The sequence below is a fragment of the Ursus arctos genome, unplaced genomic scaffold (genome assembly GCF_023065955.2).
Source record: "Ursus arctos isolate Adak ecotype North America unplaced genomic scaffold, UrsArc2.0 scaffold_37, whole genome shotgun sequence".
Taxonomy (NCBI): Eukaryota; Metazoa; Chordata; class Mammalia; order Carnivora; family Ursidae; genus Ursus; species Ursus arctos.
The window spans coordinates 21,013,527-21,041,384 of NW_026623053.1; the positions used below are offsets into that span (position 1 = coordinate 21,013,527).

The 27,858-nt window shown below is 38.6% G+C and overlaps 1 protein-coding gene and 1 long non-coding RNA gene across 8 annotated transcripts in view; one reads left to right on the plus strand and one right to left on the minus strand.

Moving 5' to 3' along the window:
• LOC113266165 (uncharacterized) overlaps nucleotides 1-19,549 on the minus strand; it is a 137,174-nt gene extending 117,625 nt beyond the window's left edge. Inside the window, exons 1-2 of one of the 5 annotated variants that reach the window (XR_008957177.1) lie at nucleotides 18,188-19,548; nucleotides 1,008-1,159 (exon numbers count right to left, since the gene is read on the minus strand). This is a non-coding gene — a long non-coding RNA (uncharacterized LOC113266165). Of the gene's footprint in view, nucleotides 1-1,007; nucleotides 1,160-17,836; nucleotides 18,097-18,187 lie in introns of those variants that run through there. The other 4 variants (XR_008957178.1, XR_008957179.1, XR_006411144.3 and 1 more) reach the window with 4 other exon arrangements.
• The window catches only part of LRFN5 (leucine rich repeat and fibronectin type III domain containing 5), a 242,177-nt gene continuing 232,620 nt past the window's right edge, over nucleotides 18,302-27,858 (plus strand). For all 3 annotated transcript variants that reach the window (XR_006411145.3, XM_026513647.4, XM_057306387.1), the window contains exon 1: nucleotides 18,302-21,519. The gene's annotated coding sequence lies outside the window, so the exon portion shown is untranslated. The remainder of the gene's footprint in view (nucleotides 21,520-27,858) is intronic.

Here is a 27,858-nt window from a genome sequence, read left to right on the forward strand (position 1 = left end):
GCTCGATCCCATAACGCCGGGATCACGCCCTGAGCCGAAGGCAGATGCTTAACCGCTGTGCCACCCAGGCGCCCCCAATACTTCCTTTTGAAATATCTATATCCAAGTGATTTCTTATGTGTTATTTATATATATAAAAATAACGGCTAGTGTTAAGGAACACTTACTATCACCAGACACTATACTATGCTCTTGGTATATGTTGATTCCTTTAATATTTGTAACAATCTATTAGATAGATAGTATTATTACTGCATTTTACAGTAGAAAATACTGAAGTAAGGGACTGGTTAAATAATGTGTCCCAGGATTTGACTCCAATCTTGTGGTAGAGCCTGGGATTTTAACCTCTATCTATTGTTACCTATTGTTATCAATGAAAGAATTGCATTTAGTATCAAAAATAGATAATGTTTTCTAGTGAACGAAAGATAGACACATATGTGGTATTATAAATAACAGTAAACATCGGAAACCGGGGATGTACTGTATGGTGACTAACATAATATAATAAAAAATCATTAAAAAAAAAAATAATAAATAAATAAATAAATAACAGTAAAGATATAGACGTTTACTAGAATAATAAAATTTAGTGGATGTCAGAATTCCTCCAATGATTAAAACTCTATTCACCATAAAATAGTAAGTTGAAGCAAGATTTTAAGTAGAAATTTGCCAAACATACTCTTGAGGCTGGTTTTTCTAAAACTAGATGCCAGATATCTAAATCTGAAGTTTTAAAAGTATTTTCTTGCTGATTCAACAAAGTGCAAGGTAATCTTAAACAAAAAGTAATGCTTTTAAGTCCTCAAAAATGGGCTAGTAGTATTGACTTTTATATTTTTATGAAAGAATGAAAATTATAGTTCTCTCAGATATATAGTAAATTAATAGTTGTGGTTGGGTCAGAGAGCTTTGTGACTAAAGCATTTAATTTATGGATTTAGGATAAATTTATAATTTCCCTAGTCTGTTCAAATGAAAACAACAAGAAGCAGGGGTACCTGGGTGGCTCAGTGGTTAAGCGTCTGCCTTTGGCTCAGGGCGTGATCCCGGCGTTCTGGGATCGAGCCCCACATCAGGCTCTTCTGCTGTGAGCCTGCTTCTTCCTCTCCCACTCCCCCTGCTTGTGTTCCCTCTCTCGCTGGCTTTCTCTCTGTCAAATGAATAAATAAAATCTTTAAAAAAAAAAAAAGAAAACAACAAGAAGCAAAATCATATATATTTGAGCCCATCTTAGCATTAATTTTAAACATAATTTTACATTATACACTTATTTTATGCGAGGCACTCTTCTATGTGTTCCATAAATATTACTTCATCTTTCTACCAATTTTGTGCAGTGGCATAGTCCTCTACATTAAAAAAAATTTTTTTTAAGATTTTATTTATTTTTGTGCATGTGTTTGCAAGACAGAGAGAGAGAATGAGCTGGGGGGCGGGGCAGAGGGAGAAGCAGACTTCCCGCTGAGCAGGGAGCCCAAGGTGGGACTAGATCCCTGAACCCTGGGATCATAACCTGGGCCAAAGGCACTTAACTGCTGAGCCACTCAGGTGCCCCTGTCATCTACAATTTATAGATGAAGAAACTCAGAGAGATTAAACAGCTTGCCCAATGAGGCAAACACAGCTAAAATGTGGCAGACACAGGAAAAAAGACTCAAGATCTGCTTCCTAAATTTCTGATCATATCCATTATCCTATATTGTGTATCTTGGGCCTTTAAAATTGTCATAAGTTACCATTCTTTCTCTCTCTCACACATACACAAAATAAAACAATCCAAATCTCTAAACAGGTGCCACATTTTATTGACAGATCTATTATCCAGGGGCATTATTAGACGGCTGACTTGATATAAGGTTGATGGAAAAGTTATATGAATAATTTGTAGAAGCAGTCAACCTACAAGTAAGTTTGAATTACTTACTTATTAAGTTATACTCCTAGAATCATCATACATATATTTTGAATATTAAGATTTTTTATTTCTGGGGTGCCTGGGTGGCTCAGTCGGTTGACTGTTTGCCTTGCGCTCAGGTCATGACTCTTTGGCTAAAGTCATCATCTTGGGGTCCTGGGATAGAGCCCTGCGTCAGGCTCTCTGCTCAGCGGGGAGCTTGCTTCTCCTTCTCCCTCTGCCTGCCTCTTCCACTTCTTGCGCTCGCTCTCTCTCCGTCAAAAAATAAATTAAATCTTTTTAAAAAATTTTAAAAAGATTTCTATTTCTAAAATTATTTTCAGTAGCTTTCTTTGCATCAATTGGTAATGATGTTTTAAGTCACGGTTAATAATTGAGAAGCATTTATTCTTTTTCAAACAGTTGGATAAATGTAATTTTGAATTAAAAACTTGTGAATTTGAAACAAATACATGTTCTCATCTTTCACCATGCACCACTCCGAGTACATAATCACTGGGCACTTCAGACTGGACATCAAGGAAAGAGAATGACCCTACATTCAAGTGCCTACCACTGATCTTTCTTTTTCCTGTGTATTTAGGTCCGCGTTATAACACTTAAAAACAAATTTACACATAAAGATATACATGATGATCAACCATTTATTGTGCCTATGAGAGACCAAGAACTAACATTTTTATAACATTTCATAACCACAAGTTACTTTCATACACTTTATTCAAGAACCTTAAGTTACCTACACAAGAACTTATTTTTGCCCATATTTTTGAATAAAGATCAAAGGATTGATATTCATAGAGCACTGTGATTTTTGATCATTAACTGAGTAACTTTAAGAAAATAATAACACTTCTGCACCTCAGTTTTTTTACCTTCAGAACAGGGCTGGTAATACACACTTTTCTTACTTCAAGGCTTTCTACTAATACCAAGATAAGACAGGCAAAAAGAAACCGCATACTGCAAAGAGCTTTTCCTTGTCTCAGTTTTCCCATATAAACAACATGAGCCAATGTGAAGTTCCTAGAGCATCACAGAAATTTTTTCTGTAACAAGAAGTCTATTATATAAATGTAAAATGTTATTGGCTGCTCATGAACACATTCGCAACCTAGTTTAGCAAGACTTTAAGTTATAATTTATGCAGTGTTCATGTTTTTCTTTCTCTCAACATTTATATTGTAGGATTAAAATTCTAAGACATTCTACTTCTGTTGCTTGGACTTGGATTCATCCAAGGTTAAGTCTGTAATGCATTTCTGTTCCCCTTCTTACTCTTAACAGGGATTAAGAGACTTGCCAGACCTGGGTTTTAAGAAGAAGCGTAATTAAACAATAGCAGAGTACTTATTTTTAAGGAAAGGTAGTTTCATGCTGTTCAGATAGACAAACTCTGCCATGGAAAGCCTAAAGTGTTAGTCCAAAAATGGGATGATAACCAGTATGCCTGGTGTTATAGAAAGAACTGATATCTCACTTTAAATATATTACTAGCAAGCTAATTTTTTATAGCTCTGATCATTGAAACCCCTTTGAAGACGCTATTTCATTAGACCATAACCCCGTTAAAATGTAACCAAAGGCTTGGGTCATCATTTACTACAAATGGTTTTAATCAAAGAAAAATGCTCAGAGGAACAGAGGTGGCCAGTATTTTGTGTAATGCAATAGCTCCCCCATCTTACAGACTAAAGAATATAAACTAGAATTCTTTCGATATATAATATTCACGGTGTCTATATTGTATTTCTCAATTCTATTTTCTTTCCTTAACTCTTGCAAAGAAGAGAAACCTTATCCCTAATGTACCTGTCCCCAAAGTATCCATTATTTCTACATGATCTTCTCAGAACATAAAACCCTACAGGCAACTGCAAGTATCTCACTGACTGGGATACTTAAAAATTATCTTGCAAAGTTAAATAAATACCATGGATATCCTACGCTTTTTCACATGTTCTGAGAAAATGAAATTTTCATTTATTTGCTGTATGCTTTAAAAATGATATTCTTGGGTATCTGGGTGGCTCAGTCAGTTGAACGACCAACTCTTGATTTTGGCTCAGGTCATGATCTCAGGGTGATGAGATGAGCCCCTGTTGGGCTCTGTGCTCAGCAGAGAGTCTGCTTGGGATCTCTCTCCTCTCCCTCTGCCCCTCCCCCCACTCATGATGGCTCTCCCCCCCCTTTCAAATAAATAAATAAATAAAATCTTTAAAAAAATAAAAATGATATTCTTACTCATGGTCTTTTTTCCGCTTATATTCTGATCACTTAGTAACACTATTCAACAACTATCTCTCCAAATTAGTTTGACTCAATACTTAAATATTAAGCATTTTCAGTCTTGCAAAATAGCTAAAGAAAATACGAAACAAATTAACTCACATCTTCTTAATAGTGATTACACGAGTAATTCAATTAAAATCCTAAAAATTGGGGCACCTGGGTGGCTCAGTCGGTTAAGCATCTGCCTTCTGTTCAGGTCATGGGGTCCTGGGATCATCATGCCCCATGTTGGGTTTCCTGCTCAGTGGGGAGTCTGCTTCTCGCTATCTCCCTCTTCCCCTCTCCCTGCTCATCCGAGTGCTCTCTCTCTCTCAAATAAATAATATCTTTAAAAAATAAACAAATAAATAAAATTTTTTTTTAAATCCCAAAGATTACTTACTTAAGACAATTCAGGTGAAAGGATTTTTTTTAACTCTGAAATTTCTGAAAAATTGCATGTGAATATATTAAAATCAACATTTCTGAAATTATTTTATGTAATATATGAATTCAAATTTGTCAATTTTTAAAGTTTCATCAAGCCCGATAGACTATAGAATTTTTCTATATTTAGCACTATGAAACAAATACAAATTGTATGACAGCCAGGAAAAAGAAATGCCCATCACATAAAAAAATCATAATGATGAATAGAAGAAAGGAGAGTTACAGATATTTTTCATTTTATAAAGTATGCATTCAGTAGTCTACTAAATGTAAAGCAGACTTTTAAAAAAATTTATCTCTTAATATTACATCAAAGACATGGTTTCATTTGGGAAAAATCACCACCTCCCCATATACACCACCACCCAGATTTGAGAACATTTGGCAGAGTACATATTGGTTAAAGCTATTGAATGTTTAATAACGGAGCCATGCAAGGACACGTAGAACCTTGTCTCCAGTTATGGTCTGGGACCGGCTTGTGGGCTAGATGCAGCCAATTGTGTGCATCTCTTCCCAAATCTGGTTCACTGACCTCATACAGTAGATTGAAATCGCCCAAGGTTGGATCGTTTAAACCACGGATTTTGGCAAAGTTTATATATCAAAACCTTTCCCATCCTATCCCCTCTTGCCAAGCTGGTTGTTAAATATTTACCAGTGTATTACAGCCAGTAGCAATTTTAAACCTAGAAAATAGATTCCAGCGTCAAATTTCCTCTTTGGCTGGTCACTCTGTGCAACATTGTCCAAACTGCTGAAATTTCTCCTACTAATTCTCTGGCTCTATGATACATGTACAGAAACCTAGAACTTCTCTTTTTGTTTTTATACTCAGGATGACCACAGTGTTACAGAACTGTGCTTGGTAAATGAAGACCATTATCTAATATATGAATTCTAATCTAAAAATCGAAGATTTGTCATCCTCCATCAAATTAAATATTAGCATACATTACTGATTGCATAGATTCTGCAATCTTGTGAAATTAGTTCTTAAAAAAGGAAAATTTTAAATCAATGTGCTTACCTTAAAGCTACAACTTTTTTTGATTCAAATATACATGTCAATATATACAGAGTATTAAAACTATCTAGATACTTTAAGCATTTTTATTAAAAATTATTTTTTTAAAAAAAGATTTAAAAAGATTTAAAAGATTTTAAAAGATTTTATTTATTTATTTGAGAGAGAGCGAGAACATGACCGGGGTGGGAGGGCGGGGGGGAGGGGACTCCCCACTGAACAGAGCCCACCGTGGAGCTGGATCCCAGGGCCCTGGGATCATAACCTGAGTCGAAGGCAGATGCTTAATCAACTGAGCCACCCAGGCGCCCCTAAAAGTTAATTAATTTAAGCTAAAAGCACAAGTTCAACTAGAATAGAGGGGAGAGAAAAATCAAAGAAAATAAAATTAATTCTAAATAAAATGCAGTTTTACTAAAGTGCTTTTCTTGTGCTTTTCCATTCGAATATATAGCAATTGATGGACTTCAGTATTTAAATAAAATGTGTTTTATCATTTAAACAGAGTTAATAAAAATTGTTTAATATGTAAATGAAATTAATGTAAAATTTGAATATCTGTTTTGTATTAGTTGGCCCTGCTAATATTTATTATAATATTAAACTAAAAAACAATGGTTTTCAAAATATAGGAAGCACAGAATCACCTAGAGGTCTTGTAAAAAGATTCCTTGGCCCCAGCCCAGAGTTTCTGTTTCAATAGATCTGGAGTATATCTGAAAATCTGCATTTCTAACAACATAATGGTCCAGGGGCCACACAGTGATAAGTACTGCTTTAAGGTACAGGTCTGTTTGATACTGACTTTATCAAGGCTAACCACCCTCACGCTGATAAATTACTTGAGCTGTTGCCTAATTAATAAACCTCAGCACCTTTGCTTTTAGAAGTATAAAGAAAAGCTTTGCGAGGTTATTACCCTGTTGGTTCACAAACTGTCCCCTGTACATGGAGAGCAAGTAAAAACCAAAGAAAGAGGCAAACGATTGGTAGGTGGTAAGTTTAATAAGCAAAAAAACCTAAAAACAAAAACAAAAACAAACTTACATATGAGTCTTGTCTGGGGTGGCTGCAAGACAAGTCGAGCTCCACACCCACCTACTTCTATTCATATAGAGGCCTTAACTGGGTTCAGTCACATATACGCTCCATATGTCCTCTTGATGACCTCCTCTAACATATCCACAACTAGTCGGCCCCATGATGGAAAAAAAAATAGCTTAGATTTTCTAAAAACCAAATTGTATATTTTCTGAAATCCAGTAACTCAAACATTAATTCTGAATTTATCGTCTCTATATTACAAAACAATTCTCCCATTATATCATTGTTCTCTCATTTATAAAGTATTCATCCTTGGAAAATCAAAGTTTTTGTGTGTGCTGTTAGAAGAAAAAATTGTACCTACGTGAATTCTCGTAAAATTTGTGGTAATTGGTGACAGAAAAACCAAGGTGTCTTTAAACTGTTTTGTCATCTTTTTTGTTTTTTTATTAGTTTTGCATTACATGTTTTATGTTGTCTTTGGTTATTCAGTTTTAAAAAAAAATATTAGCTACTAATTTGTTTGCACAAATTTTTCATAATAATACATCTATCACAGAACCTTTGTACCTCAAAAGACAGATATTTATATATTTTTTTACTATATGCCATTATCCTCAATTTAATTAAAAAATATCAGTAAGAAAATATCCTCAATTTAATTAAAAAAATATAAAGTAAGCTGCAACAGTAAAAGTAAATAATTACGGAGTTTAGACAAGACAATATATACTAGCTTCTGTCATGCTTCTAGAAAGAAGTCTCTTCTGCCCGGGGCTGATCCCATGCAGATAGGATCTTCTACTAATTCTTTGGATGCTGTGCTCCAGCAATTTATTAACTCTTTTCCATATTTTATGCCTTATTTCTTAATGGGATCTGACTTGATAGATCCTTCAACACCCTCTATCTGCACCAATGTCTTTTCATTTGAATGAATGATCTGTACCCTTAGATTTCTCATCTGCCATTTTCTCCTTGACCCACTGCAAGAAGGGCCTATCCTCTAATTTTATTCTACTGAAACTGGTCTTTCTAGCATCACTAGTGATACCTGTTAAATCTTCTCCCCTTATTTCATTCCTTCTGTTACTAATCTCTCTGCAAAACTTGATACTGTTCTCCAACCCATTTCTTGAAATCGTTTGTCTTTGCTTTTCCTGATATCATTTTCTCCATCGCTGTATTAAGATACGTTCTTTTTCAACTTATTTCCATCTCTTTTTTCATTAATTCCTCTGCTATTCTTATACTTCCAGGATCCATCTTTAGTCAGATGTTCTCACTCAGGTGCTATCACTTAATCCCATGATTTTGTCACCTATAAATTTAAAAATTTAAGAGTTTATTTGAACACACATTGACTTGAATTGGGCAGCACCAGACCAAAGGTGATTAGAAGAGCTCCAGCAACAGGAGCTAGAGGAGAGGTTTTTATGGAGAAGATGTGGAGGCAAAGCAAAGGCATTATTTGAATCGCTACAGCTTAAGCAGTTGCGTTATTTGGGAGATCTTAGTTGGCTATATATGATTGGTTGTTCTAAGTTTCATTTTCTCTGATTCCAGTGCACTGACTCTGGTTTAGGTTTTGGTTTACCAAGGCATTAGAGTCATGTTAGTCTAATGGCTCCTTGTTTAATTACTTTAAACTCACAGATCCCCAGGCTTATTTAAGTTAATGGCTCTTCTTTGTGGCACTTCCAATTGTGCCACATATTGCTATGATTCCTTGGAACCACAAGGAATCACTACTTACTATTTTTTTACTCAAATTCTACAAGTATTTTTTAAATCAACTTTTATCCAAATGTAGCCCAGGTGATTCTCCCTTCTTTGCAATAGGAGAAGACCTACTAATAGGACTGGAGAGTGGGAGAAGTAGGCAGCGGGATCTAGTTGATTCTAATTCTGCCTTTACTTCTCTCCATGAAGCATGGAAAAGTTAGCTTACGGTCTCTGCATGTCACTTTTTAAAAACAAAATTAGTGGTTGAAATAGGCTCCAGATGGTAGCTACACTTGTGGTGAGCATAGCATAATATAAAGAGACATTCAATCACTATGTTGTACACCAGAAACTAAGACAACATTATGTGTCAACTATAAATAGAATAAATAATTTTTAAAGTCTATAAATTCCCTTCTAATTATACATTTCTGTTCTTGAAAACTGATAACATTTTATTAATAAACAATAATTTGGAAAGTAATCATTAGTGATCAGTATATATATTTACTTAAAGGTATATATTACTGCTTATGTAAGTAAAATTAAAATATATTAATGAATTTCTCCCTCCCTAGGAGCAAATACAACAAAACATTCTGATTATAGTAACACACATATAAAAGTATAGGGGTTACATACGGAATTAATGTAAATGTCAATTATCTGATTTTAATTTTGAGTAAATCATTGGCTTGGGTCATGATCTCAGGGTTTTGGGACGGAGCCCTGTGTCAGGCTCCCTGCTCAGCAGGAAGTCTGCTTCTCCCTCTCTCTCTGCCTCCCCACCCCCACCCCCACCCTCATTCGTTAGCTTTTGCTCACTCTCTCTCTCAAATGAATAAATAAAACCTTTTTTTAAATCAAAGATACAGTGCAATAAAAATTCAGATTAGCTAGAAAAAGTACTTATTTATTTGGAGGTAACTACTAATAGATTGTGCTCCAAGAATGTTTCATTATCAGTTCATGCTGTTAACACCTGAAACACAAAGACTACTAGAAACAGAAAATGGAACAAAGTGTCAATTGCTTTTTCATGGTGACTGTTATATATATATAAAAAAAAACTTCTTATTTTCATGGACTGCAGTTTCTTAAAGTCAGGTATTCTGTTTTATCCATGTCCCAATTGCTAGCTTAGAAAAAATAAAACAAAATACATTTAAAAAATAAATGTTGTACCTCTATTGAACAGTCTGTTCCATGTAAGTTTTATATATGTGACTTTTTCTAAGATTAAAATAACAAAGGAGAAACTGAGCTGTTTGAAATCACAAAATAAATGGTTAAGAAAAAAACCTGGCAAGTTATCTTATGCATATTCATATTATCTTACAGCTGTCTTTATGAGTTATAAGAATAAATGTTAAATTTGAAACTATGAAAGATAAAAATTAAATCTTTGCATTCATTACACTTTACAAATAGTTGTCACCTTGAGTAAAAGTGATCTGCAGAGAATGTGAAATTCTAAATTTGCTGACTGGATCATAGCTGAAACTACAAACACACTCGGGTATATTGTACCTGATGCTCACTTTCTCTTCCAAAATTCAACAATTTTGTTCAAATCCACGGTTTACTCTTGGGCTATTCATTACTCTTGCCTTTCGGGTTCAGCATTTGTTTCGTAGTGCACACCATGGCACAGATACATTGTATTAAACAGCAACAGCAAATGAACCACAGTGGGAGAGACTTCATACGGAAAAGTCAAAGCAAAACAATCCCAAAAGGTAACTGTGTGTTTGTATATTCGGAAAACAGAAAAAAAAATGTTTCAAGGAAAGTAAAGTTAGCTTTCAAAGCACAGTTGCCACTTGAACTGGACATTTGCTATATGAGGGTAAAATTACCTTGCATATTTTATAAAGAAAAATGTTTTAACATTTATAGAAAGTAGTCTAAGTATGGCCGCTCTACACACACAGTTTTTCTTCTTTAACTTAGTAAGTTTCACTGTAAGTTCCAGTTGAGGCATTTTCTGCAAAATTTTCCAGAAAGCTCTTTCATGACTATTCAAAGAAGTATTCTAATTCTCTTCTTATTCCAAACAGAATCATTCCTGTGTTGCTTGGTGTTGGAAAACAGGCATGCATTTCACTTATAAAGTGATATTCTCTTGTCAAGGAGAAACCAGAAGTGATTAAATAACAAAAGTGGGAAAGAGACTCTAGTTGCATAGTGTAAAGACAGAACACAATAGGCAGAAATGAGTTCAGGAGGTCAAGGAATCCATCTCATACCTCACTGGCAATTTTCTAAATGAATGAGTAAGTGTAGTACTAGTGAATCCAATCAAAATTTCCAAGATGAGGTCACTAGAAAAAGAAATAGTCTTATTCTAGTTCGCTGCATCAAACAAGTGTCTATCTTTCAAAATTAATTTAAAAAGTATTTTATTTTTTGCATTATGAGCATTTTCACATTTAAGACAAAGTTCAAACTGTATATAATAAAAAAAAAAAATAAGACAAAGTTCAGGTTTAAAACTACATTTCAAACTTTCCACTATTCACCAAAGTGAAAAATAAAACCTTTAGCGGGTTATACAGATCTTTCATACAGATAAGTCTTCCATTTATCTCCATCTTATTTTTTTTTTTAAGATTTTATTTATTTATTTGACAGAGAGACAGACATCTAGCGAGAGAGGGAACACAAGCAGGGGGAGTGGGAGAGGAAGAAGCAGGCTCCCAGTGGAGGAGCCTGATGTGGGGTTCGATCCCAGGACTCCGGGATCACGCCCTGAGACGAAGGCAGCCGCTTAGCGACTGAGCCACCCAGGCGCCCCTATCTCCATCTTATTAAAAGTATATAAAAACAAATATCTCAGTGGAACAGTATGAAAATACTTTTGATAATAGAGAATTAATGTTTGAAGTGGGGGGAAAAAGCATTCCTAGACAATATACAAGGAATCGTTTTTATAGTTCTAAGTGATTAACTTTACAATTTGCTCACATTCTTTGCTTCCCATTTTTTTAAAAGACATATTGTCTCTTTTAGTATGAATGGAAACTAGAGAGCAATAACATCTCTTTGCAAATGGAGTCAAGAACAGGAAGGACCATGGGGCGCCTGAGCAACTCACTTGGTTAAGCCTCCGTCTCTTGATTTCAGCTCATGATCTCAAGGTCCTGGGATCAGTGAGCATCTGGCCCTGTGCTCAGCATGGAGACTGCTTGTCCCTCACCCTCCGCTCCTTCCCCCACCCCACATTCTCTCTTTATCTCTCTCTAAAATAAATAAATAAATAAATAAATAAATAAATAAATAAATAAATAAAATCTAAAAAAAAAAAGAACAGGAAGGACCTATTCTTCAAGCATAAGGTATGAAAATCAGTGAATGAATGAATGAATAATTGAATGAATTCAATGCCAATGTTTTCATACTTTTGGTTACATTTATCAGTACTACAGAAATCAAGAGTTTTAAGTTCTACCATAAAATGTAGCAAGCCCTCAAATTTGTAAAATTGTAAAAGCTAACTATAGAGCTGATCACATAATCGAAAACCATATAGAAAGGTTGCAACCTCATACAATCGTTCACAATGATTTCCCATCTAACTCTTTCTTAGTTCCTAAATTCTGTTGCTAATGAAAAACTTAAAGTATTTAATATACCTCACAATCAGTAAGTTAGGTTAACTGTTCAATAATATATTCTTTTCGTTTAAAAAGTTTCTAATTTTAGGGACACCTGGTGGCTCAGTCTGTTAAGCCTCTGCCTTTGGCTCAGGTCATTATCTCCAGGTCCTGAGTTGGAGCCTGGTTCCTGCTCAGCAGGGAGTCTGGCTCTCTGTCTTTCTGTCTGTCCCTCCCCACTTCTTGTTCTGTCTATCAAATAAATAAATAAAATCTTTTTAAAAAAGTTTCTGATGTTATATTATCCAAGATTTAAAACACGCCAATCTAACACAAAATAAGAATATTTTATGTTTTTGGCATATCCAAGCAGAAACAAAAGATACAACAGATGGATAATAGTTAAATTAACATTGCTAATATATGAATTCACTTCAGAGAAACTGGGAAAATACTATCACACAGCAACATAATGCAATAAAAAGATAAGGTGTTTAAAAATAATTATATTTTCTACAAATATAAATATTTAGGATTTTAATAAATCAGAGACCAAATATGTACTTAATAATATTTTTATTTTTATTTTCATATTGCCCAAATTTTCACGTTCTCAACATATTTAATTTTTATAATGGTCAAGAGACTATACATATATAGACCATGTAACTAGTCTGAGAGCCAGGGTTAAGCTACATAAATTGAAGCTTCTTTGATTATATTCTAGCAAGAGTACTTCTCATAAAGGGGAAGGTATTTAAGGAACTAGTTCTAAACTTTTAAAATACATTTTGAGGCTGAATAGTGTCTGAAGATAGCAACTTGAATATTCAAGATTTTGCTCAACAATATGTCACAAAGATTACAGAATATTTAATATGAGGGAAAATAAAAATATTAGTAAAATGTTTTAAGCATCTTCCTGAGGGTTTTTATCTTACTTTTATGAAAAAAAATTCTTGATTAAAAATACATTATTTTGAGAAACTAGATAATTTATAATATTTCAGTAAAATTAGTTATTCATTACATAATCTAAAATAGACTGACAAAGAATGGAAGTGATATGTATGGAGTACTTGCTTTTCCTAGATAGTTTATACCAGCAAATCATTACAACCTCTTAACCAACTCCAAATATGAGTATTTTTTATCATACACATAGTAGAGATTCAGGCTAGAGGTAAACCATTTCCACAAGTAATACAGTAAATTTCAGAACCAAGATTTTAATCCAGATGTATTATATTCCAACACTTTATTGAATATGCTGTGTTGTACCTTGTATTTTGTTAAAAGATTGTGTCTGGATATTTCACAGGCTACCTCTCAAGAAAATTTGAATAAATATGAAAAACAAACTAGAAACTAACAGCAATAAAGAAACTATTATTGGAATCAATGGAGGTGGCTTCCAGAGGTCTGACAAAGATTTGGGCTTAATAGCAGATTGTAGTTATGAAATAAAGCAAGGTCATGTTGTAATGACCTCTTGTTGGTCTATAAACTGCATTAGATGGTAAGCACTATTGTGGGGACAGAGACCAAGAGAATTATGGTTATTCTTCTCTCCCCAGGGACTAGTGCTGGACACTGGCTAAAACAATGAAATGAATAGCACTGCAAGCAGAGAAAGGCCATTATATGGAAACAAAATTTGATGGTAAACAATCACAGAAGGATTTGCTTTCATTACACAAATCACTGGCGCTATAGCTGAGAAGTAAATCCAAGGAACTTTACCACCAACCTAGCTAAGAAAGCGGAGTCAGTGAAAGGACCCGAATGACTAGGAGATACAACATGAGTAGACTAACGACAAGAAACCGTTTCCTCAAGAGACCATAATTAAAGGAGAAGCGAACTGGGGAAGAGATTAGGAGGAAATTACCTAATCATGCTTTTGGATTTTATGTTAACAAATAATTGTTCTAAAAAATTTATCTCTTTTCATGTAGATAAAATTTATCCAACATTATGTATCTTAATGAAAATGCATCTTTCAGAAAACAAATAGAAAATAGTTCTTAACTCTAAATCTGTGGCGGCTTGTAAGAAAGCCAAACCCTGTGGTTTCAACCAGATGAGTGTGGCACATTACTGCCGACTTGTGGCCACCTGACTGAAGTTCAGGGGCAGATTTTGGAGAAAAATAAACATTAGAAAACACTGTAAAAAACTAAAGCGTAAAAGCAAAAGCTTTTTTATAGAGTTTATTCTCAGGTTTTTTAGAACTGAGGATAATGTATCCAGTTTGAAGAAGTGAAGTCCATAGACTTTCAACAACTATCACCTCCATCTTATATGACTTGGTGTGTCTACCGTACTCACAAATCACGTCAATGCTAAGTGAAATAAATCAAGCAGAGAAAGACAATTATCATATGGTTTCTCTCATCTATGGAACATAAGAACTAGGAAGATCGGTAGGGGAAGAAAGGGATAAAGAAAGGGGGGTAATCAGAAGGGGGAATGAAGCATGAGAGACTATGGACTATGAGAAACAAACTGAGGGCCTCAGAGGGGAGGGGGTTGGGGGAATGGGATAGACCTGTGATGGGTAGTAAGGAAGGCACGTATTGCATGGTGCACTGGGTGTTATACGCAACTAATGAATCATCGAACTTTACATCGGAAACCAGGGATGTACTGTATGGTGACTAACATAATATAATAAAAAAACATTAAAAATAAATAAGAACAGCAATGAGACCCTTTAAGATAATTTGTCTTTAAGATAATTACATAATGACTGGCTCCATTTTACAACAGTGTCAAGATCAGGTTGTGGGGCCCCTGGCTGGCTCAGTGGGTACAGCATGCCATTCTTGATCTCAAGGGTGATGAGTTCAAGCCTCACATTGGGCATAGAGCTTACAAGAAAGAAAGAAAGAAAGAAAGAAAGAAAGAAAGAAAGAAAGAAAGAAAGAAAGAAAGAAAGAAAGAAAGGAAGGAAGGAAGGAAGGAAGGAAGGAAGGAAGGAAGGAAGAAAGAAAGAAAGAAAGAAAGAAAGAAAGAAAGAAAGAAAGAAAAGAAAAGAAAGGGAGATCAAGTGGAAATGTTCCTGGATATATAAATGTAAAACATTCAAAATGTCTGTTCCAAGGTTAAAAACCAGGTTCACAGCATTTTCAAAAATACATAAAAAATAAAATAGAAAAAAAAGTACCATACTTAATGTTAAATTCTGTATGCAAATTTAAGAATGACTGTAGTGCCTCCGCATCCTGGATATGTAACACACTTTGCAGAAATTCTACTTTTTAGGAATCAAGTTGGCTTCATATTTCTGAAGTGGGTAAACAAATAGTCACAGACACTTTAGTTTGAATTAGCATGATTTGAATGTTTTCTTAAGAATTTAATTAGAGTCAAGAGGTTTTGACAGGAAGAGGAAAATAATTCACAATATTGTACCATTCTTCTCTGGATTAGATATTTCTAGATAGGATGTTGTGCTTTGGGGCTTCTGGGTAACTAAATGGAAGCACCAGACAACAGGGAATTGATACCAGGACAACCAAATAAAGGAAGAAAAACAGATGGATGGATATTAAAGACAATATCTATGTCTTGCTTGCAATAGTGCCTAAGAATTACCTTGTCTCTCCAGCAATGCTCATCTCTGAAATAACCCCTTCTCCTTGAATTCTCTCCAAAAGTTCTTGCCTATGACACAATCTTTAAAAATCATTACACTTGTGTTTTAATAATTAAGTCTCAATAAAGGCTTTCCTTAGTAAAAAAAAAAAATGGCCACTTTCATCTGATAATTTATTGGGGTCTTAGTGTTAGTTCCAGCTTTCATGAGGTAGACCTTAATCACATAATACACCATTATCATCATCCATTAAGGTTAAAAAGACAACAAAGAAACAGGAAGAAAAAAAATTACATGTATGCTTTACACAAGTAAAATATCACAAAACAATAAAGAATTTGTATTTAAAAATTAAGGGAAAATATCTTTTGTATCTAGTAAGAATGTTAAATAGTTAATAAATTTGAGTTTTTTTGGAAGAACCAAAATAAATACATGAGAAATCTGTTCACCTAAAAAGAAATATGCTAGGTCTTCAACTCTGTTTAGAGTTCAGTTGATTTTTTTTTTTTTTAGTAAGATCTAATTGCCACCACAATTTGTACCTTAGAACTTTACAGGCACGTAGAACATCAGAACCATGTTTCTTAGATAATGAAATCTCTTTTTATATTTCAAAACTATGTAGGGCATAAATATGACAGCTATTTTTTTAAAATCTTGATGTTTGGATTTCACTTATTTTAACTATTTTTTTAAGGTTATTACTTCATTTCAGAAACTTGTCTTTCCCTACTGTTTCTTCATATCATTTTCCAGTCTTTGACAGAGAACTTTATATTAGTAAAGAGAATCAAAAGCTCTTCACAATAGCGATTTATCACCCAGAAAATGTGGAAATAATTTCACCTTAAATAAGATTTTAGAAGTGTACCTCAACAAAAAATGAACTGAAAAGACAATTTATCACACATGTCAATCTGCACGTGTGATAAATGCATGCGAAGTAATAAAATTCATGGAGTAAGCAAACTAGCTGTTAACAACAAATTTAGAGTAATTTATGCCTTTCTCACTGGCTTAGAAGAGACTCAACTGTCAAATAATAATATAATAGAAACCTAGGTTACCTTTTAGTTATTATTATTTTAACTGAAAAACATTCACATTTCTATTTGCTGTCTGAAATTGGCAAAACACAACTTTTTCAAATGCTGGATTATTCTGGGAAAACAGTCCAACATTTACCACCATGATCATTAGAAAAACAATGTGTGAGAGAGAAAGAAACTTGACATAATTTTAAAAGTGATTTGGCATAAACATTGAATTTGGAGATAAATTAAGAAAGGCAGATATATTGAGAAAAATAAAAACTAAATTATTGAAATACGTTTTAGTTCTTTTTAGATACCAATGCATAAATGGACTCCCTTCTACGAGGAATTTGCTTGGACTCTTCAAAGTTTACCAATTACATAGCTGGTTAGTGCCAACAACAACCACACAGGCAAACCAGGAATTGCTATCTATCTTCCTTTCAGAGGCCGTTTCTCCTTTGAAGGAAATAAAAATAAAAACTACCCTTTGTTAAGTTTGAGATCCTTTGGGAAAGAGGATCCTAGCCTCTCCTTTAAGTCTTGCCACCTTCTACAGACAACCACGTAAAACAAAGCTCTCTTCTTCTCCATTGGCAAACTCTAATCTTCCATAGGATGGAAGGGAACAAACACTGTATGCGGACAGTGAGTTACAAGGCTTTATCAGTGAGTGCTTCCTTGAAATAACATAAAACTGGAAAAGTAGAAGAAAGCACTTTCAAATATAATGCATAATGGTGCAGTAAGGCTAAACTAAATGAAGAGAGGACGTTTTTACGAGCTTGGTAGGGCTAACAACATAGAGAATACTTAGAAGTTATACACCGTTACTCTTCCACATTAAGGAAACGTTGATCTCATCTTTTTCGTGCAAACACACACACACACACACACACACACACACACACACACACACACAACCTCTTCTTAAAAGCACCCACTCATATATTTGAACTTTGCCCTGTTCTCAATTCTAGACTTCCTACAGCTGGTAAGTATACCTCCTCCTCACCTCCGTCTGAGCACTAGAAAAAGGAAAGAAAGAAGAAAGAGGAAAAAAAAAAAAAAACGAAAAAGGAAAGTTTTTTAGTCCAGCCAGTCTTTGGATTTCTCATTCAATATCTCTCTATACTTTAGTCCCCAGGAAGAACTGCAAACCTTTACTTCCCGGACTTCAGCGGTTCCTATCAGCTCAGCAGGAAAGGGTGACAAGTGGGACAATCCTGAAGGAAAAAGGAGTCACCCCCGCGTCCTAAAGTATTTGGACGTGCTCGCTCACAGCTGCTTCTAGTTGGTACTGGTGCAACTCCGCCGCCCTCCAGTGAAGTCCCAGAAGTGGCCAAGTTTAGCGAAACGGCGATGGCAACACTCTCTCTCCCTGTTCCTCGGGGAGTCCCTGGACTCAGTTCGCCACAGGTTCTTGCCGTAGACTTTTCGGAAACTCAATTCTTACCCTTCGGAGGACAAAAAGCCACAGGGGAAGCGCTGGCGGTTTTAGTGGAGACTCACCTGGACTGTAGCGGTGTCCCTTTGGTTTATTTTGTGAGGTGTCGCCGCACAGCCCTCTGCTGTGTGAGTTGGACGCTCCAGCTCTGGAACTCCCACCCTGCGGCGCCGCGCGGGCTCCGCGGTCCTCCTCCCCCCACCCAGAGTCCCGGACCCGGCGCCGCCGGCAGATCTAGAGGAAGGAGGCACAGCAGGAACTGCAGCCGGAGAGCTGCGCTCCTTCGCAACAAAGCAGCGACGCGGGCTGCGCGGATTCTTAAACCTCGGATTGGACTTGGAGCCCGGGGGGCGTAGAGCGAGAGCAGAGCAGAGGAAGGAGATGAGAGCAGTTTCCACCTCAAGCACTCCACGCCCTCGGCTTCCTTCCCCAAAGAGGCTGCTGTGTGGTCCTGCTTATGCGTGGGTGCACGTGTACGCGCTTGGGTGAGCTCAGTGGGTGTGCTCCAGTGTGAGTGCGTTTGTGCATCCGCAGGGCAACTCTAAAGCCTGGGAGAGCAATAGTGGTAGCAAAGTTCGAGAGCGCCCATCCTGAGGGGGCCACTAACTGGTGGCTTTGCCAAGTAGCCCAGAAGAGGCCCTTATTAGCCAGCTTCCCTCTGCAACCCGCAGCTCTACCCTTCTCTTTGGGTTCTGACTGGTGTCGGGGCCAGCGAAGTCGGAGCTAAAAGAGAAGGTGTCCCCTGGGGCAGAAGACCCAGTGCTGGAGAACCCTTCAAAGAGAAGTGAAAGGGCTTCCTGGTTCCAGTAGAAAGGATCAGCGTGATTTCACTGGGGTTCCCTGAAGGAAGCTTTTTCTAGATTGGAGAGAGTAAGGGTAGGGTCCAGGAGAGAAACTCCAGGACTTGTGGCAGAGTCAGGAGAAATGCCGGCCCTTCGACCCCTATCCGCCAGGGCCCAGTCTAGCGTTCTCCCCACCACCCTTCTCTTTGCTCCTTCAGATCTGATCTCTTTCCCGCTGACCTTAGTGGTCAGGCCTGGCTGATGTCGACTACTGGGCTTGCTTTCTGCCCTTGACATACTAAAATGTGACCAGCTCAGCACTTGTAATGTCTAAGGCTGAGCTGAGTGTATTCTCAAATATAAACGTTCTTTTCAGCTTCTCCAATCTGATTAGTAAGAGAACCACTACCTACTACTACTAAGGGGACCCTGGATGAGGCCAGTCGCAGGTGACAGAGACCTCAAGTCAGCAGCCTTCCGTCTCAGATTTTCCGGGAGGTTATAGCTAATGACTTTTCCCAGCACTGTTAGCAGTCGCAGCTTGACCGAGTGACGCTCCTTTATCCCGTAACTGTGGGGGCAGTGGGTGGTCCACAAGTTTCCCTTTTACCAGAGGCTGGGGAAGCCCTAGAAGTTCGCCTTTATCTCCAGATTTTCCGCCTTCTCCCCTCCCCCTCCCTGCAACGCCCCCGCGCCTCCCCTGCCTGGGGATTTGCGGGCACCTCATGGACCCTCTCCTCTAGCCCGGGGTAAATTAGCCCGGAGCACTCCCGGTTCGGAGGCGTGAGGGCAGAGGGAGGCGCGGTGGCCCCGGAGGGGGTCTCGCCCGACTCAGTCTGGGAGGCGCGGTAGTTCCCGTCATTGCGGCGAGGGCCGGGCCCACGGCCGCGCGCCCGCAGCCACCGCCGCCGCGGCCGCCTCCATGCTGCAGCGCCGGACGCAGTCCTTCCCCGCCGGGCGGCTGCTGTTGCCCGAACAGGCTGCCGCAGGGAGCCGGGGACCGTGGCCCGCCCTGGTCGCAGCCTGGGACCTGGGCTGCCAGCCGCACGCCTGAGCTGCGGACTCGCCCCGGCACGGCGGGCAGCGGGCGGAGCGCTGTGTGCAGCAGCGCGTAGGGAGTCGGCCAGCGTGTGCAGAGCGGCCCGAACTGAGGAGTGTGTGTGTGTGTGTGTGTGTGTGTGTGTGTGTGTGTGCGCCCGCGCGCGTGTGTGCGTGTGTTTGCGCGTATTTTTCCTTTTCCCTAGAGGATGTGAATGGCTTCGCAGCTGGCTGCTCCCTTAGGATTCTTGACTGTGGAGTCTGGGCTGTGAGAACAACCCACCCATATAATCCATTTTGCACGGTCGGTTTATATCAAGAGAAAAAAGCGCAACTGGACGGGGGTGGGGCCGACCAAGAAAACCTTCTGGAAATACACACACACATTCACAAGAGAGAGGAAGACTGAGAGACCTGAGGAGATTTTCATAACCTTCCTGCTGACCCTTCTGTTTTCCAAAAAGATTCTGGATCTTTTCTACCTTTTGAAGTCTTCTTGGCATTTTTTTTTTTTTTTTTGTAAGCCGCTCTCCAGCTAGCTCTGTGTGTGTGTGTGTGTGTGTGTGTGCGCGCGGGCGCGCGCCACTCTGATGCATTTGACTGTCTTTTATCCAACTGCCCAGAAGCAAATGTTGTTAACTCGTCGGTGCCCCCTTGATGCCCAGATTCTCGAAGAGCGGGGAGAACGCCCAGACCTATTTTCCCGGCTGGATTCGGAACCGCTGCCTGGCTGTGGACCCATGTGTGTGGATCGCTTTACCCAGAGGCTTGGAAAGCTCCAATATTAACTTGCTTCCAGGTACATCACAAGGTCACCAGAGGGTCTTGTAGCCGTCTTGTTTCCGTGCATCTAGACCTTCCTGTCTTGGCCAGAAGGATATTTATGTTTCTGTCCACATCACCTGAAGGCAAAAGTTCAGCCCTTCGAGCTGGTTTCTGTACAAACAAGGTAACAAGGATTGCTTTTCAAACTGCTTAACAAAATCCCCGACTCTTCCTCAGCCCTTTCCCGGCTCTCTCCTCCCCACCAAAATGTCACCAGCTCTTGAATTACGTGGATTTGGGTTGGAGGAGAACTTGAAGGAAACGTGATCAAAAGGCGATGCCAAACCACTCTCTTTTCTGCCTGTGGTCCGGTGGGCATCAAAGCCGATCGTGAGAAGGACCAGTCCCCTCCTTGTTTCTCCCTCCCCGTGCTGTGCTGGATGTGCGTGTGCAAGAGTGAATGCGAGTGCGCGCGCGCCTGTGTGCGAGTGTGTGAGTGTGTGTGTGTTTGAGTGTGTCTGTGTGCGTGCGCGGCCGCCCTGCCTCTGCCCGCTCCCCGGGCGCAGAAACGCGGGTTTCATGGGGCGATCTCCGCGGATCCCCCACCCAGCGCGACCTGCGGGCAGCGGCGGCAGTGGCAGGAGCCGCCTTTCGGACTCCCTAGGATGCGGGTGCTGAGCTATGGCAAAGGGCAGCGAAGTGACGAGCGAGACCCGCGTACGACTGTGAAAGCCACCTGGAGCCACCTTGCCGGGATTGTACCTGCGGGCAGAAAGTCCTCCTACGACCGTCTTTTCCTCTAGAGGCACCAGGTAACAAGCAAACGACTATCCGCCTCACCCAGTTCCTTCTGATCTTGTTTCTAGTGTCTTATCTGCATTGCAGGCTACTTTACTTATTAATGTTTCAAAAATCATTAGGAAGGGCTGGCTATCCAAGGGCGCTCTGTGATGTTGTAATAAAATTTCTAGTAGGTGGGATATAAATCTATACCTGAGCACTTAATCTAGCAGTGAAAGCTAAGGGAATATGGATACGCTCCACCCTAAGTGATGATATTGGAAAGCTAGGCATGTTGAACCTGTCTGAAGATGCCAGAGATTAAAAATTCCATGTTTCCTTCAGGCTATGGTTGCCACGGACCATTTGGTATCCAACCCTCCCCAGACCGTGGAGTGCGAGAGGGTGTTTGGTTTCCACCCATCATTTCAGGCAAGGATCGTTTTGACCCTTCTCTACCTCTGGTGCCAGGTTGTTTTCCTTTCCTTATTGCGGAGGAGCTTGCCAGACCCTTTAGTAGTTGTAAATTACGCATCTGGAGACTTTAATCTGAAATGGAGTTTTCTTGGAACTTGCTTTGCATGAAAGGGAATTCATTGTCACCGGCGTGTGGGCTGAGGTAAGGTATTTAACTGCGAGCGTTTGCTTGGATACGGCAAAATAGATCCATGAAATAAGTCATTTTTATATCTGGAGGAACAAGGCTAAAACCATAACCACCACCCCAGTACCATGCCTAGCTATATTGTCTCTGTTGTGGAGCTTGTGTGCGCGTGGTTTGGTTGGTTTGGGTTTGCTTGTTTCTGTATAATATGTATTTTGGAAATTCTTGCCAGTGCACTGATTTAGAAGGAATAGGGTGGATTTGCGACTGCCTAATTAACATATTGGGTCTGATACGTTAAAACGGACATTCCCAGGGCTGGCAGAGTCAGAACAAATTTAGCCAACTTCCAAAGCCCCTTACCCTTGCACCTTATTTCTCTCATTTCCTTTTCCCCTCACCTCTGTGTCCCCCTGCAGAAATTTCACTCTTTTCTCGAGAGCATTCGGATTAACCAAATAAAGCACTTGCAAAGTAGTCTCATCAATGTTTTATTCCATAGTGAAGGCGGTCTGAATAATTCAGCTCAGGAGTGCTCGTTTGTGTCCTGCCTTGGGTAGCTGCCTGCTGGGTGCACCCAGCGGAGGGTTTGGCCTGGACAAGTGCAAGGCGCCCTGCTCTTGGAGGCAGCGACTGGAGATGCGCCGAAGGTTTCTCTTTGCTAAAGCCGCTTAGAAAGTGTCGGGGCGCTGCCTCTTTTTCTCTGCTTGCTGCGTTTCTATAGATATCCATATGATGGCATTTGCAGACTACAAGCTGGCCACTAGCTAGCTGCTCTCGCTGTTCCTGCGCGTTGAGGTCCCTGACTCCTCTGGAGTCTGGGCTCGGCTGCTGCTGCAGCCCTCGCAGGCTGGTGGTGCTACAAGGCCGTATATGCAGCGGGCTTGGGGGCTGGGCTCCGCCACTGCAGCTGCCAGACCCTCGTCGACACTTTTTGGGGAGGGGCGGGAGAGCTCAGCAGGCCCCCTGGCAGACAGTAGGCACATCATGGCTGAGGTGGCGGCCTGGTTGTGAGAGGAAGGAAGTGGAGAGAGACGCGTGGAGGGCAGTGAGGTCCTGCCTGACTTCCTGTGCCTGCAATCCTCCACCCCCTTGTAAATGAATATTCAAGAACATAGAAGGGAAGCTGGCTGCAAAAACGCCTTGATACTCAACTATTGCATGATTTCTCAGGATTCAAAACCGGAAACTAAGTGTGTTTTTCCTAGATTTCCATTTTTTCCTCTCTTTTTTCTCCCTTCTTGCTCTCCTGGATTTAATTAGGTCATTTATACTCCTGTTTCATCTCCAGTTGGAATAACCACGAAAAAACAACTCCTCCCCCCACCCGGTCCCCAATAAACATGAAGGCGATGAGGGCCAGTCTTCAGATAGATACGCTTTGCAAGTTCCAGCTCTAGGGGAGAACCAAGGAAGGATACAGAGGGTGACTCGACTTGAACAGAAAAGCAGGTCCACACTCTACTCTCTGTAGACTCAGAAAGAAAAGGGTACTGCTTGAATAAAACCCAAAAATTGGTAGGAATTTGGGAGGAATTAGGTGAGGGTTTTTCTTTTCTTTTATCTTCTTTCTAAGTTAGTGTATTTGGATTTTCCCCAACACTCAGCAAATCCTGGTCAGAAAATTGATTGGCGGGTATTAACAGTATCACCAAGACACGTCTTTGCCCCCCAGATTTCTCCAAAATATTATTACAACAGAAACTATATCATACTCATAATATTTGTTGGCAAATAAGGCATACCTCTTTAGAGGGTACCCAAGAAAGAAGGAACGCTGGTGCGGAATAAAAGTACCTGGGAAAATAATGGGCTTTTTCCATCTCCCTCCTCATTTCACTTCTCTCTGGCCTTTTCACTCTTCTGCAGGTTAAGTCCTGTCTTTGTGCCTCATCCTGAGGCAAATGCATTAACTGACTGTTGAGTGCTTTGGAGCCTAACATAGATTATGGTGTGATTCATGTGTTAAAACGCCATTCATTTGTACAGAATGGAGTTAGGTGGAATGTCAAAACCAAATAGGCTTCCTTGCACAGAGTTTCATATATAGAAGTTACTTAAAAATGGAGATTTCTGTCACCCTTCCCTTCTCCCTTGTTGGAGTGACGGAGAGGTATACACCAGGTAGTTTGAAGATCTGAGTCCACTGACCTTGTACGGAGACAAAGCTGGCTTGTCTCACTAATGGGTTACGACTGTCAGGTGTTAATAGGAAATTTCCGAGCAAAATGTTCCTTTTTTTTAGGCTCTCTTACACTTACCAGCAAGAGGGGCAGAACAATAGGGCAGTCAGGACACCCATGGTAAATGATGTGAGCCTATAGGCAGGTGGGAAGAACTTGCCACTTGACTCCTGTACCCCCAGATCTTTTAGTCACTTTTTCCTTTTCTGTTTTCAAGAGAAGAATGACCTTGAGCAACACCAGTCCTCTGTACTTCACACACCTCTTTTCCTCTTCAAACATGTGATGTGTATACAAATACACATACACACACATGCCTGTCTACTTCAATTTTGAAATATGAGATTCCTGTGCTCGAGTGATTTGGGAGGGGTTTATTAAGATATGTCTTTGACTTATACCAGCCAGAGGTGATTTTTTTCCCCTTTTTTTCTCATGAGGGGATAGCAAGAACTATGGTCACTTGAAGGAAAATTGTCCAACCTTTATCCCCTTTTCCATCATTTTTGTCTCCTCTGTCATTAAATGCATTCTTGGTGTTAAAGCAGGGTCTGGTTATGGCATTGGTGTTTAAGTGACCATCATATGTTATATCTGCTTTTCGTCTTTTCCTGAATGACCATTAGTTCCCTTTTGTTTATTTAAACCAGTGTTCTCTTTCCTCTTGCTGCTTGAAGCACTTTAGGCTTGGTAGTTTTGCTGAGTTTTCTAGCTGGTGAAATTAGGGTCTTGCTTTCTGCTGATACTATTGCTGTGTTGTTTTGTGGTTGGGATGAGATGCTTGCAGATACCTAACAATGTCCCTGCCTCTACATAAAACTACCATGTAATAAGCTCTACATCAAATCTATTCAGTTATTTTAAGAAAAAATTACAATGAATAAGATTGCTCATAAATATGTACCAATGTTGAGGTTGGAGGAAGACTACTTAAAACTTTCTAGTGGCTTAAATGTCTAATCTATTAACTCATCCCAGTGATTGTTATTTTATATTTACTTAGAAAAGTAACATATTGGCATTACTTTCCGAGTTTTGTGTACAGGTAATCAGTTCTAACTTTTATGTTTTATTGAAGAATAAATATGTGAATTTAGGCCTTTAAATAAATAGGATATATGACTAACAGGTAATTTTGCTACATCATTCCACTGACACACACGTGCATAGCTCTACCTTGTTAATAAACCCTGAAAGTGAGACTACTTATTATATTTCTACAGCCCACATTTTTATTCCTGTGGCATCCTTCAATCAGTGAAGACTATTTAAAACCTAAGGCAGTAATAATTTATCCATTACATGGTGTGTGCATGTGAAATTAAGAAGAATTATGTTTATCAGTATTGAAGCTATTCTGGATAGAAGCGAACCATTTTTGTTATATCCTATCAACATAAATTGTATGTTATTACGAAAACTCCAGTTTCATATAACAAGAGATAGAAATATAAGAATTTAATTCAGAGATAGTTAATACCATTCTAAACTTTTTCATCATAGTATTCTGATAGATACTGTTCTGACAGAACACTTTTTACTGAACTATGACATAATACTAATTATGAAGATGGTTAACAAGTGATAGAAAATTATAATGGAATTACATGGTTATATAAATGCACTATCATCTTGCTGATACCCAGTAAACCACACGAAAGGGCTTTATTACTAAACTACAAGCTATATCAGTAAGGTTCCTCAGAAATTGGCTTTGGCGGCCTATGTTTATTAAGTTATGAACTTGGTCACTTTGGAAGAAAATGCGAATTGATTAATTTTAGTCTTCCTAGATAAGATATATCTTTTTATAAAAGAAATCTATCTAACCATAAAGCTCATGCTATTCTTTTCTTTGTGGGAGCATATACGTAATTCATCGCTTTAAAAAACCTTCCAAAGAAATATTTGAATTTGATGTTATGAAGAACAATTGCAGAATTACCATTGGATATTGAATCGATTCTAGATTTTATAGCAGAAAGAGTCTAGAGAAGAAGTAATAAGATAAACATATAAAGTTGTAGGATCTTTTTTTCCCCCAACACTGGAAGCAGTTTCTGAATTCTTGGAAAAAGACAGAAAGAAAACGCTAATTAGCTCAATATATACTCAATTAGAACTAGTGTATTTAATCAGAGATAGAAGCCAAAACAGAGTTGTTTATATTACTCTATTTTTACTTTGCCCTGTGCAGCTCTTTTGAGGAAATACTAAAGAGACCTGAAGGGTGCATATCAGCAGCTCCCTGCCTTCCATTCCCCATGGTGACTTCCCATTTCCTGTCTTGAAGTAGGTTTTTCATGAATCTTAGTGGTGTTGCTTCCAAAGTTATAGGATATTTGCATTAAAGTGATTTATTAGTGGGAACATATCAGCTCTGTTATGAAGACTCTCTTCTTTGGAAATATAGGCTGCGGTATTTTCTTAGTCATTATCTCTTTTTGTTATTTTTTCAATGGTATTAAAATTGGGTTATTAAAAGATTTATGTGGATTGATTAGTGTTAAGGCATTTGTATAACAACATGCACATGCATATGATTTCCATGGCGATATCGAACATTGCATGGAGTAGTACATATGCTTTTTTCTACATGGATACTGTTATGTCACTACTGTTCACAGATATTTAATTTCAGGTGCCTCATTTAATAGAAATGTGCCTAACTTTAGATTGAAATTTAGGGGTTATTTATAGGAATTATGTAGGATATTTGCCATGTATTGACTGTTCAAATGTCAGGAACTTCAACAACCTATAACTAGACATTGAATCCTGACCTCAAGGAACTTATTTTCTTAGTAACAGGAAGGATGTGAACAAATACATAAGCTTGAAAGTAACTGGTATTTTTTATTCTATTTTGATATTTTTTTGCTTCGTATTAAGAGAAAAGAGGACATTTGGAAGTTGTTACTGTGTTTTATGGAGGTTGGTATTGTGCACTAGTTAGAAGCATGAACTTTGGGATTTCACAAACCTATGTCTTAGGCTCATGTAACCTTGAGCAAGTCTTGTAACCTCTCTGAGCCTTAGTGTCCTCACCTATAAGATGAAGCTAATAATAAAAGACACTTACCTGCTGTCATTACCATCATCTTTGCCATCATCATTAGCTATCACAAGGGTAAAAAGAGAAAACTAAAGGGGTAGTAACTGGATGATGTCAAAGCTTATGCTTGGGGTCCTAGATCCTCAGGGCTCCAGGGAATGCTAAAGCCCATCCAAACCAAGGACCACACAGTCCACTGTCTTCAGAGACCAAGCAGATGTAAATCTTAAACCCAGGAAATCTGGCTAGGTTTAAGAAATTATAGGTTGAAGGATCTCTGGTACACTGGTGAGTGCATGATTTACCCAAGACATTCAAATTTAAATTCATTTTACCCCCTGATGGGTCTGGCATCATAAAATTTCTGGGTTATTCTGACATCTTTTCAAATTTAAATTTTATCTAAAGCATCCCTGCCAAGTGGTCATCTTGACTAAGCTTGAGTACTTTCAGTGATTCTAAAATCACTCCACCTCAACTGGATTATTCCATTTTGTATAGGCGTATTATCAAATATATTTTTGGAGTT